Consider the following 11,153-nt stretch of genomic DNA (forward strand, 5'->3'; position numbering starts at 1 on the left):
TTATGTGTCTGTCTTTGTATTGAATAAAATACATCACATGTGGGTCTGATACAGTTTTAGCTGCTCTGGCTCAGGAGGCGACTGGATCAATATTATTAGTTGTAGCAAAGGAAATGGTAGTTGTAGTATTACCTTGAGGTTTTTCTGGTTTTAATTTTAGAGTCCAACGTACAAACAGGGAATTTTAGGACCATGTTTTATTCACTACATAAAATCTCTTTCACTTTCCTACTATGCACTCCTTCTCTCTTTCTTCAGCTTGAACTAATAGGAATAGCTGTTTATTGCTAAAATGTCTAACTATTTTTATAGGGAGACTCTGAACACTTTCATAATTACAAAATTGAACTGTGAACAGTTAGACCCCTTTTGTGTGTGAACATAATGCCTCTGTAGACAAAAGAGACTAATCCATTGGATATACCTAATAGGATGTTTCAGACGGATCTCACTGAACCTACTTTCAAGTCTCTCTATCTGCTGCCATGCTCTTTCTTTTGTTTTCATCTGTACCTGGAAGTCATCTTTAATTGAACCTCTCATCCTTGCCCCAAATGCCTTTGTTGTTGTTTTAAAGTCTTTAAATGTTCTTAAGTGTTTAAGCAAATTTCACACTTCCACACACGTCTGTGCATTTATGACAGTTTTTACATTCCCTTTAAGATCATGTTATATACTCCACACAGACTGGCAACATGGCCCCGGGACCCACTCCTCTTTGTTCCAGACTTTGTTGCTGTCTGTTCTGCTGTACCCCACTTGTCCATTCCCTGCTGTGCACCACCTCAAATAAATGTACGCCTGTACCCTTAAATCATCAAGACTATACCTGATTCGTAGAGGTCATGACCTCATTTCATCGGCCCTGGCATATCCTCATTTTGGTTTTGCCTCACTTCCTTTCGAGGCCACAGCCATGTCTGGCTGAGACAATGCTATCATCGCTCCTTCCTGCTCATTCAGCTGTGACAGATTGATGCACAGGGGTAAACAGATAGGGCTACTACAACACATCTTTTTGGTTACTCCAGTGGAGCGGTACTGTGTTTCGCCCGGACAGAGACAGAGCTGTATAGGGCCAAGATTGAATGTGGGGATATTAATGTCTATTGACTAGAAGTAATAGCTTTGCTGAGCCTCAGCCTCGAGGTTGTTCCAATTTAGCCTGTCCTATAATAGCTCCTGGACACCCTTTCAGCAAATAAATAACAAGATGTGGGAAAGAGTGAAGCACAATATGTGCGTTAGACTACATCTTTATAGCACATGCAATCAAACAAACATTCCTATCTAAACGGACAATGTCTGCTTTTATTACCACCTATTTCTGTCCCACGTTTAAACATCAAACATTACTATTCAGGCTTTAACATCTTCACTACTCTGGGCCTAAATTATCTATAATCTGGGACCGGAAATAGAGAGCAAGGGGACAGCCAGGAACCCTGGGATATTGGTGCTGCTCTTCCTGTCTCTTGCACAGCCAGTGGAGGTGCAGAGCGGGACCTATTTACAGACAGGGATTGTAATCTCTTTCTCTCACACGCAAACACACACTCGCAAACACACAGAGACAAGCAGCCTTCACTTCATTTTTCACCTACCGCTGTGTCGGTGAGTCAGTTTGTCTTTGTGGCCGTATTTTTATTTTTTATTTTTTTTGACCATTTGCATAAATGTGATGTTCTCTGTGATGTGGAGCCAGAGCAACTGTGTCTTTGATGGTACGGGGGGAGTGGGGTGGGGTGGAGGGGGAATTACGCACGTCTTACGCACGTCAAACTGTCTTCTGTGTGTTTTCTGCGTGCTCGTGCGCGCGCCCCACTGTCTGTCCCTCTTATATCTTTTCATGGAGAGAAAGTTAAATCACCATCATCAAGGAGGATAGCTGTCATTGATTCACCTGTGATAAAGATTCGAGTGTGGTATCTGTTCTTTAGGCTCATACAGTCTGCACAGGCTCAGAGACTGCCTTAACAAATAGGTATCCCACTGTATGCTCGAAACATATACCTACCACTGGTAGAATGCAATATGGAAGAGCCGCGGTGATGCACAAATAATATACATTAAATATTTATGGAAAACAGACACATGCTGCTAGATTTAGAGCATATTCAGCAGAGCCCAGTGCGGGTTGCAGGATCAAAGGAGAGATGGTGCGAATAACGCACACATCGCACAAACTGAGGCGAATGCATGTTGGCCACAAAAGGAATATCTGCCTACCTTGGTATTGCAGAAACCACTGTCTTCTTTCCTGTCCAGTTTCCGATTTACGAGCTTCTCTGCTGTTTTAGTCAGATGCGACGCTTGTAAAGGGGCATTCCGCCCTCTTTCTCTCCGTCCACCCCCCCCTATATCTCTCTTCTCATCAAGACGCACCAAGCAATGAGCCCCGTAACCGGGACGGCAGACTGAGAGGGAGAAATGAACAATATGATACCTCTCCCCTCCCCTCTTTTCCCTCCCGTTTCCTGTGTTCTTCTCTTATATTTGCCTCCCTCCTTGTGTTTTTTCCTCCTCTCTATTTCTCTATCCCCTCCCTCTCACTCTTTCTCGCGGTCGCTCGCTCCCTCTCCTTTTTCTCCTCCCTGTGCTCTGAATACTAATACTCTGTCTCTCCTCTCACTGCCTGTACAGCCCAACCAGTGCTAAAGACATCCTGATGTATGTGGGGCGTGTAGATGGAAGGAGAGAGAGGTGTGTGTGTGGTTGTGTGTGGGTATGCTAGTGTGTTTGTGAGACGCAGGTTGGGGGGGGGGCTGCAATGTTGGGGAGGTTAATGGCCTCTCAAAACCCGAAGGGTACATAGGTGGGTTAGAAGATCCCAAGGTCTTGTTTATTCTTATTGGACCTGTGATTAGATTGTAATAGTCCAGTAGATTCCCCTAAAGAGGTGGTGGTGCTGCTAGGAGGGGATGGGTGGCTCACAATGTTAATCCATTTTATGGTACAGTAAAATCCCTGGGATACAAAGAGGAGTTGGACATGGAGGTCATAATGTGACTGTGAGGAGGAGGTGTTGCTTGGATCGGTCAGGGAGAGGAGAGCAGAAATGGAATGGAGGGGCAATGATGTTCGGCTCTGAGCCAAAACAAAAAAAGGACACAACTCTTACAGTAGATGGTATCTTGTGTGTGTGTGTGTGTGTGTGTGTGTGTGTGTGTGTGTGTGTGTGTGTGTGTGTGTGTGTGTGTGTGTGTGTGTGTGTGTGTGTGTGTGTGTTGCACCATGAAAACCTCAACAAGAAGAGCAGCTGAGGTATACAGAGGCCATGATCTAGTTAGAATGAGACACACTCTTATTGGAGTCTTGATTAGATTATGATATTCCTGCAGGCCTCATATGAGCAGAGACGGGGAACATAAAGATGTTTGTCTGTTTTATGGTAACATCACCAGCAGGATAATGAGGAGCCTTCGTGGTCAGTCGGGAATATGTTTAGATGTTGTTTCAAAGTGGTTGTTGTTACAGTAGTGTTCCTCAGGGCACCCTTTGAGGTCCTTGGCTTATTCCCAACGAAATATCACGTATCAAAAAAATGTATTTGTAAATTAAATGGTGAGAAAATACCATAGCAATATAGTAATGTTATCCAGATGTCATATTATGTATTATTTAACAGACAAACTAACAGACAGAAACGTGTGAACCCCAGCATTAGGCTTTCTACAAAGCTTGTTGCTGAGATGTTACCATGAGTTATGTAAGGCAAGTCGCCCCCTCCCCCTCAAGATGTTGCATACAGGCCTGTTGCCAATTAACATGGTGAACAGTGTGTGCTTTTGACACTTGTTCTCCATTTGATGTCTTTAAAATAACTAATCTTTGGTGGAAGTCCTTTATATTTCTCCTTTAAATTATTTAAAAATGTGTCATTGGTCATGTTTGTGGTTAACCTGGAAGCCTGCACATGAATCATTTTTTTTGTGAAAGAGAAAGTCCTCCTACAGTGAGGTCTGTTGTCAGGATTGAGGCTGGCACCTTCATATTTAAAGACGACGCATTAATGAATTAATCATTTTCCCAGACTGTAGAAAACAACACCTAATGGGCAGCACAGCAAAGACATCATCTAGGCCTTATTATAAATTTTGGTATGAAAATTCTATATGCACTTGACTAAAATAAACAAATTATTAAATTACAAATGCTTTTTAAAATATCTCTGATCAAACTGTTTTATTCATAAAAATTTCAATTATCATAAGTTGGGTTTCGTAGTTTCATAGCACATGTTTAAGTCAATCCAAATTTGTTTTTATCATGATCATGAAGAGAAAGGATCAAAACAAAGACTTTGAAAACTGTTTGGAATCCAAATCTTAAGAGGGTTGCATTAAGAGAGAACTACGACTAATGCTCCTACTGAGCATTTAGTTCTACATCAAATATTTTCTCACAATAAACAAAATCTTTTCATATCTTGTAGCTAATAATTTACTAAATGGATAAAAGTATAGATGTAATTAATTAAATATAATTATATTGTTTCTATTTTTTTGTTTCCTATTGTAATTGTAATATATATATATATACATACACACATTTCTTGGAGAAATGAAGCAGGGTTGGATTTGTAGCAGGAAATTATGTTAAATAGAACAAATCCTATTTTTTTATGATTTAACACCTCCCAATCATACAATATGTTACTAAATTGTTCAGGAAACAGGGATTTTAAAAGAAGGTTGGAGGATGGAAAACTAGCGGTGTTTGGAACCCTGCAGCGGGCGATGATTGACTGATAAATGAGAGTAAACAGTGGCCTCTGTTAACTGTCACAGCAGAGCACAGAAAGAGACTGAGACACACAACAGTAGAGGACAGGGACACACAGTAAGGGACCCAGAAGAGAAGAGAGGAGAGGACAGGAGAGGAGAAAGGGAAGGTTAAACAAATATGATTTAGAGAAGAAAAACTAAAAGCCTGGCTGGAGGAAGCAACTACAGTCATCCCAGAGACCTGGTTTTCTCTAAAACAAGCGCTGCCATGAAAAACTCTCACTTAAGCTTTTCACTTCTGCAAGTGCAAACGAAACACCTAGACACTCACTTTCAAACACATATACTCCAAAGCACCATTTTACTAAACATGTCAACATCACACACGTGCAATTACTTTAGAATTACTAAAGAAAATAGACTGAGAGATCCTGGCAGGGATAGGAGCCCAGACATCGGGGTTACGTGCAACTATAAGATCATGATTTTTAACTCAATGAGGCAAAATTAGTCCAGATTGTGATGTGATGTTTTTATAAACACTGTCAAGAACACAAAATGTGGTTATTTATAATGCATATTCAGGTCAGGTGTCTCCTAATAATTCATCATATTGACCACATAGAAAGAAATCCCAGAGTTGACTTGTCAACAGATTAAAAACAGTTTGGAAGTTACTGATAGTTATTTGTATTTTTATTTTAAAAAAATAAGGGTCCAACTGACCCATGAAAATAATCTTTATTTTCTAATAAATTCAATAATATGGAGCTTGGTTCTCTTCATTATGTGCTATTCATTCAGGCTTTGTGAATAGAGCTGGAAGAAGTCTTTCAGGGCAACAGACCTGGGAATCAAAACATTAGAGAATGAAATCTGTAGAGCACAGAAACTGAAAAGTGCCTTTAAATATGACTTTCAAATTATGATTCAATAGGAGTTATCTATTTCAAATGTCCACTGGTTTCTGCTGGGAGTCTCTAGGACTGTCCCTGACTAAAGAGAGATGTAGTACACAGTGATAGTGGTCACTTTGAGCTGTCAAAATCAATTGAGCCACAACTATGGTTACAATTTTTAATTCATTAATTAATTAGTTAGCTAGTTAGTTTGCAAATCTTGATTTCTTTTCTGGACTTTCTGAAAAAGGTAGCTTCAGGTCGAAGTGAATATGAAGATCTTGCTGACACCTGTGGTTAAATCAGTGAAAGTACAATGATTAATGTATCCCTACTGGCAAAGGCTGAGACATCCTGGTGGCCTAATTCCCTAAATCCTGGGTTACTAATTTGTCCATTCACAAATGTCACATGTGCTCCTTAACATCAGCCCAGGGACACATTTTTGTATTTTCTTTCATTGGGTCTCTCTTCAGAGGGATTTGTGGGGACATGGTTAAGTTAGGTGCTACTAAAGTGCAAACACAATTATGTTTGTGTAAGGAATGTAATCAGTGGAAGTGTCCCAAGTGGTTGCTTGGGTGGGTTTAGTCCTGGTACTTGGGTTTCCTCCCACAGTCACAGACATGTATGTTAGGTTAATGAGGGACACTAAATTGCCCATAGGTGTGAATGGGAGTGTGAATGGTTGTCTGTCTTTGCATGTCTCTCTGTGTTAACCCTGAGATAGAATGGAGAATGGAGGAAGATTTTATTGATATGTTTTGTAGCATTTATGCAACTTGCCATTTAAATTAAATGGCAACCTTATGGTAATAGAAAACCTAATTTCAAAATACAACAATGTATTTGCATTTGTAGTTTAGTTGTATATAAACATGACTTTTGGGAGACAGACACTGTTTCTGGTAGCCTTTTCTTCACTGAGACATGCTTGCTACTCTAAGAATCACTCACCTCATACTTTACTGACTTTATGCATGGTGTCAGCTTTGTCACATTGTCATCTTTTGGAGCCGTATTGTTAGGGCTGACTATAACATGGTTGAGTGGATATCAATACATTTCTGCAGTACTGTGTCTTTCCTTTAAACCAGCCTTATTTCTAAATCCCAGATTATGAAGTTTACCAGAAGAAGAGGGTGGTTGTCCCTCTTGGCAACACAAGACAGAGGAGACTGACATAGACATTATTTTCAAAGTAGTGTGTTTGTCTGTCTGCTTTGTCTTGTCTTGCCATAGGGGACAGACTTTCAAAGTTGCCCATAGCTCACTAAGTTTTACTTTCTCAGCAGCAGCAACAAAACAGAACATGGGTAGGATTCAACTTCTGAACAGGACTATGTCCAACAAAGTTTTGAAGAAAGACAGTGGTTTTCCACAAATGTATTTTATTTTCATGACTCATTCATGAAAAGGTCTAGTTGGGATTTGGAACAAGTAAAGCTTCATTACAGTGGTGGTTTAAAGTGGTTTAAAGAAACCTCTGTCTGTGAATGGACTTGTTTCATAATAACGTCACATAACTTTCTCTTCTGTTCTCTACGGTTACATCAAATTTTTATCATGGTGGATTGGCCGTTGTCTCAGCGTTGTAGAGTAATGTTTTAGGAAGTTTGCGGAAACAACTGTTGTTTGTCTTGGAGGATGGTCCAACATCTTTGTGCAATATATCAGTGTGGCAATTCAAAAAGCACTATTTTAATTTTGTCAGAGTGTATAAATGGCAAAACATCTGTCATATTTCCAATAGGGCATCTCAATTTTGTCTGTGGCCACTAGATCAAAATTGCCACACAGACAAGCATTGCTCCTGGGAGCTTGGCCAAAATCTTTTCACAAGAGGAATTTAATGCATCTCGCTCCATTGTTCATGAAATGAATGTGGAGAGAATTTTGATGTGAATCCAAAATGCCAAGTCATTGCACATGAGGGTCAAGTGAAAGCAGTTTGGCCTCACACTATAGAGGCTGTAAGCAACCTGTAATTCTGTAGAAACCATAATATGTTTTCAAATGTAATTATATTGAGTTGCAAATGCAGCCATATTATTTGGCAGCAAGGACTAACACAACAACCCTCTTAATTTATGAAACTGCCGTCGATTATTTAATGAAACAATAAGTCTGCTGAGAGTTGATTTGCTGTACTACAGCTTAATTCAATGAAAAAAAAGTCTGTTTCCTAAATCCTAAGTTTAACCTTGAGTGCAAAAAAAAAAACTTTAGAATACTTTCCATCTCATGCCGTCCACTCCTGTGTCATCTTCGATGTCTAATGTAATTATGTATATTCTGAATGTGTTTGCACTTTCTTTCCAAAAGTCATCTCTGATCATTCTCAACCTCATCATGATCACTTGTTACCATGACAACTCTTTTATAGGACCAATCGCCCACCTCTCTCTCCATCTTTCTCTTGTTCACTAGCTGTCTCTCGCTTTCTTCTATCGCTCTTCATTTTCTTTGTCGTGACTCCCCCTCACCCATCAACCTCTGCCAGAATTTCATTTGCTCATACTTAATTTATTATTTTTTTACCTTTTTATCCCCTTTGGTTCCTTCTTTCACTCGATTTCTCCAGTGGAGGGAAAACTAAGTAGCTTTTTCTTTCTGTAGCAAATCAGCCAGCACAACCAGATCATCTGGCAGAGGACTCCCACAACAAACTCAGCAAGGTCAACCCTTAGCCTGGCTCTCAAAAGGGGTTTTGCCAACCTCCACAGTCAAGGCCTGGAGCAATTCCGACAGGCCTCGTATGCATCGTGTGTTAAGGTCAGGGACCTCTAAGTCTTCTGGTGAACTCCAGTAGCAGGAACAAGTGGATAGGATTTTAACAGGAGTCTTACGTAAGCGGCTACTTCAAGGGTCAAGAGGGTTGCAGCGTGGAGGAAAGTGCATAAGAGAGAGGGTTTTGGAAAACTACTGCTTCCCAGCATGGGCGCACGTTCACTTTTAGAGAACGTGAACTTAGTGTGTTTTTGCAGTGTGATTTTTGATTTTGGATTAGACAAAGCTCAACATTTTGCACTGAATCTGTTACCTGCACTGATGTACACTTCACTGGTTTGCACTCCATCTGCCATGTGCATGTTATTTTACTTTATTTTTATTAGTACTACTCTTCAATGCCCTTATTGTATAGTTGTATTTTATATTTTTACATTTATATTTGATCTAGATCTTAGGCTCCACTGTTACTATTATCTGTACGCACCATGGATCCGAGAGAAACACAATTTCAGTTCCCTGTACTATACATGTGGAAGAACTGACAATAAAACTTGACTTGACTTGACTTGATTTGACATTTGCTGGGGCAGCACTGAGTTACTGTGCTACTAAAACTGTTGGAAAAGAGATTTAAAGTCTTCACTACTAAAGATGCATGTGGCATTCATTATCACATTGATATATTAATATGATTAAAATATTAAATATTACTCAAATTTCATGTGCATTAGCCTCCTTTTTTGGAATCTGGTGCTTTTTGTGAAGCTTTGTCTTTACATGGAAATCACTAAATAAAGTCAATGGTTAGTTTGAGGTATCTGGTTTTGGATGTGAGAAAACATTTTTTTTCTCATTTGTGAAGATTTGGGGGCTGCAAGTGTCAGTTTACATGGTGGGAGAAAACCGTCTGACTCACTATAGGCTGCGATGAAGCTATTTTGAGATGTACACTTGTCTCTTTCAGTGTTTTTCTTTCTAACTTAGCATTCCATTGTTCAGTTGTTTCTCGAGTTATCTCTAATGTTAGTAAAGCCTTAACCCATAGTGTCTCTTGTTGCTACAGTAGTCACAGTACCAGGAGACTGATCTAATCATTTATGGCCTGCTTCTGAGTAGTAAATAATCTTCTTGGCATATCATAAGGTTTGTGAGTGGGTACTATTTTATGTGTGTGTGTTGATGTGGGGTCTCTTGCTCTGTGTTGCTCTTTCCACTGTTTCTCACCACAGTCCTTAACATTGCTCAAGGACAACAGCAGCCCCTAGACCAGTTTTTGTTTCTTTTTTGTTTGCAGTGACATACTATGGTCTATATTTCATGTCACTCTCACTAAACTGCTCCACTGTTGAGATGTCCACTTTAAAGCTTGATGCACTTCTTGTGTATGGATTTGGCTGCCATGCCAGCAAAGCACTTTGCCTTAAGAGAGGAATTAAACCCCTGGGGTTTTTCTAAGATAGATTAAATAGGGAGGGGAGCTGAGAAGGCTGGGCTCCAGGGAGGGGCACTACCCAAATATAGAGAACCTGCCAAATGCCAACAGGGTGTGGGCGAGGAGGTTGGCCTTTTTGATGTGCGTGTCTGTACATGTGGGTGGGTGTTTGCATGAATCATGATGTTTTCTAGGATGTGTGTAAAATATTATAAATGCCAGTTCATGTGCATGTGTGTAAGCTGGTGTGAATGTTAGGTAAGTGCAAAAAAGATACATTGGCAGAAGATTACACAGCAAACATTTTGGCATGGAATGGATGGCAGCATGGTGAGGGAAACCAGCAAAAAAAGAATGTTTACTAAGTAGTTTAACGTTTTTACCAAGATATCATATCATAATTTGAAAAGTGAACTCACTGCTCTCTGCCTTTCAGATGTTTTCTAGTGCAAGTGAAATGACAAACAATGGCAGGTAAAGTGCAGAATGCCATTAGACGCTAGGATGGGGACGTCTTGGAATGGGAATTACAAAAACACAAGCGCAGAACAGAGTGAGAGCAGGAGGAAAGCTTTGTTTGCCACGTCTCACATGTTTGGTTATTCAGACTAATGAGAAGCAATTAGACAGCAGCCACTTAACTCTGACCATCAGACTGAGACCAAGGGAAATGAAAAGAGGAGGAGCGAGGAAGGGAGAGAAGAGGAAAGAGTTGAGGAAGGGGAGGTAGAGGGCATAGATGGATAAATGATCTGGGAATCACAGGCACTGTTATCTATCAGAGATGTTCATGTGTCTGTTTGCATGCAAATGAGATTGTGTGTATAAGTACTGATGGGATTATGTGTGTTCCAGCAGGGGGAGCTGTGTAGGCCCATGTCACTGTAAGTGCTCTACATGACCATCTGGCTCTCACCATCAGACTGGATGCTGAACTTACAGTTAACCCTCTCATGCCAATATTTCCCTCACATCCATTCAATAAAAAACAAAACAACACACACACGAACATACACACACACATAATCAGATGCCACACTTGTCCTGCTGTAGAGATAAGCACATTGGTTGAGAGTGTTATTAGATAACTGAACTACCCAGACCACAAACTCTGAGCTATAATAACTAATGATACACTTGATGGAGAGACGGTGTGGCTCTGAATCTTCCCTGGCAGCTGGTATGCTGACCAGATTGTGTATCTGCTGCAAGCTGTGGAGAGAAGAAAGCAAATGGTTAATTTCTCATTCTGACTGTTGTGCAGTGTTCCAGCCAAACCCCTTGGAGAATCTTTGGGTTGCTTACACACACACACACACACACGCACGCACATCCACACACACATGCACACATACACACACA

General features: G+C 40.4%; 1 protein-coding gene across 3 annotated transcripts in view; it reads right to left on the reverse strand.

The window, feature by feature from the left end:
* Positions 1-2,599, reverse strand: part of syt3 (synaptotagmin III) — a 28,232-nt gene extending 25,633 nt beyond the window's left edge. For all 3 annotated transcript variants that reach the window (XM_067477815.1, XM_067477817.1, XM_067477816.1), the window contains exon 1: positions 2,230-2,599. The gene's annotated coding sequence lies outside the window, so the exon portion shown is untranslated. The remainder of the gene's footprint in view (positions 1-2,229) is intronic.
* Between the last annotated feature and the right edge of the window lie 8,554 nt (positions 2,600-11,153).

The sequence above is a fragment of the Channa argus genome, chromosome 15 (assembly GCF_033026475.1).
Source record: "Channa argus isolate prfri chromosome 15, Channa argus male v1.0, whole genome shotgun sequence".
NCBI classification, from domain to species: Eukaryota; Metazoa; Chordata; class Actinopteri; order Anabantiformes; family Channidae; genus Channa; species Channa argus.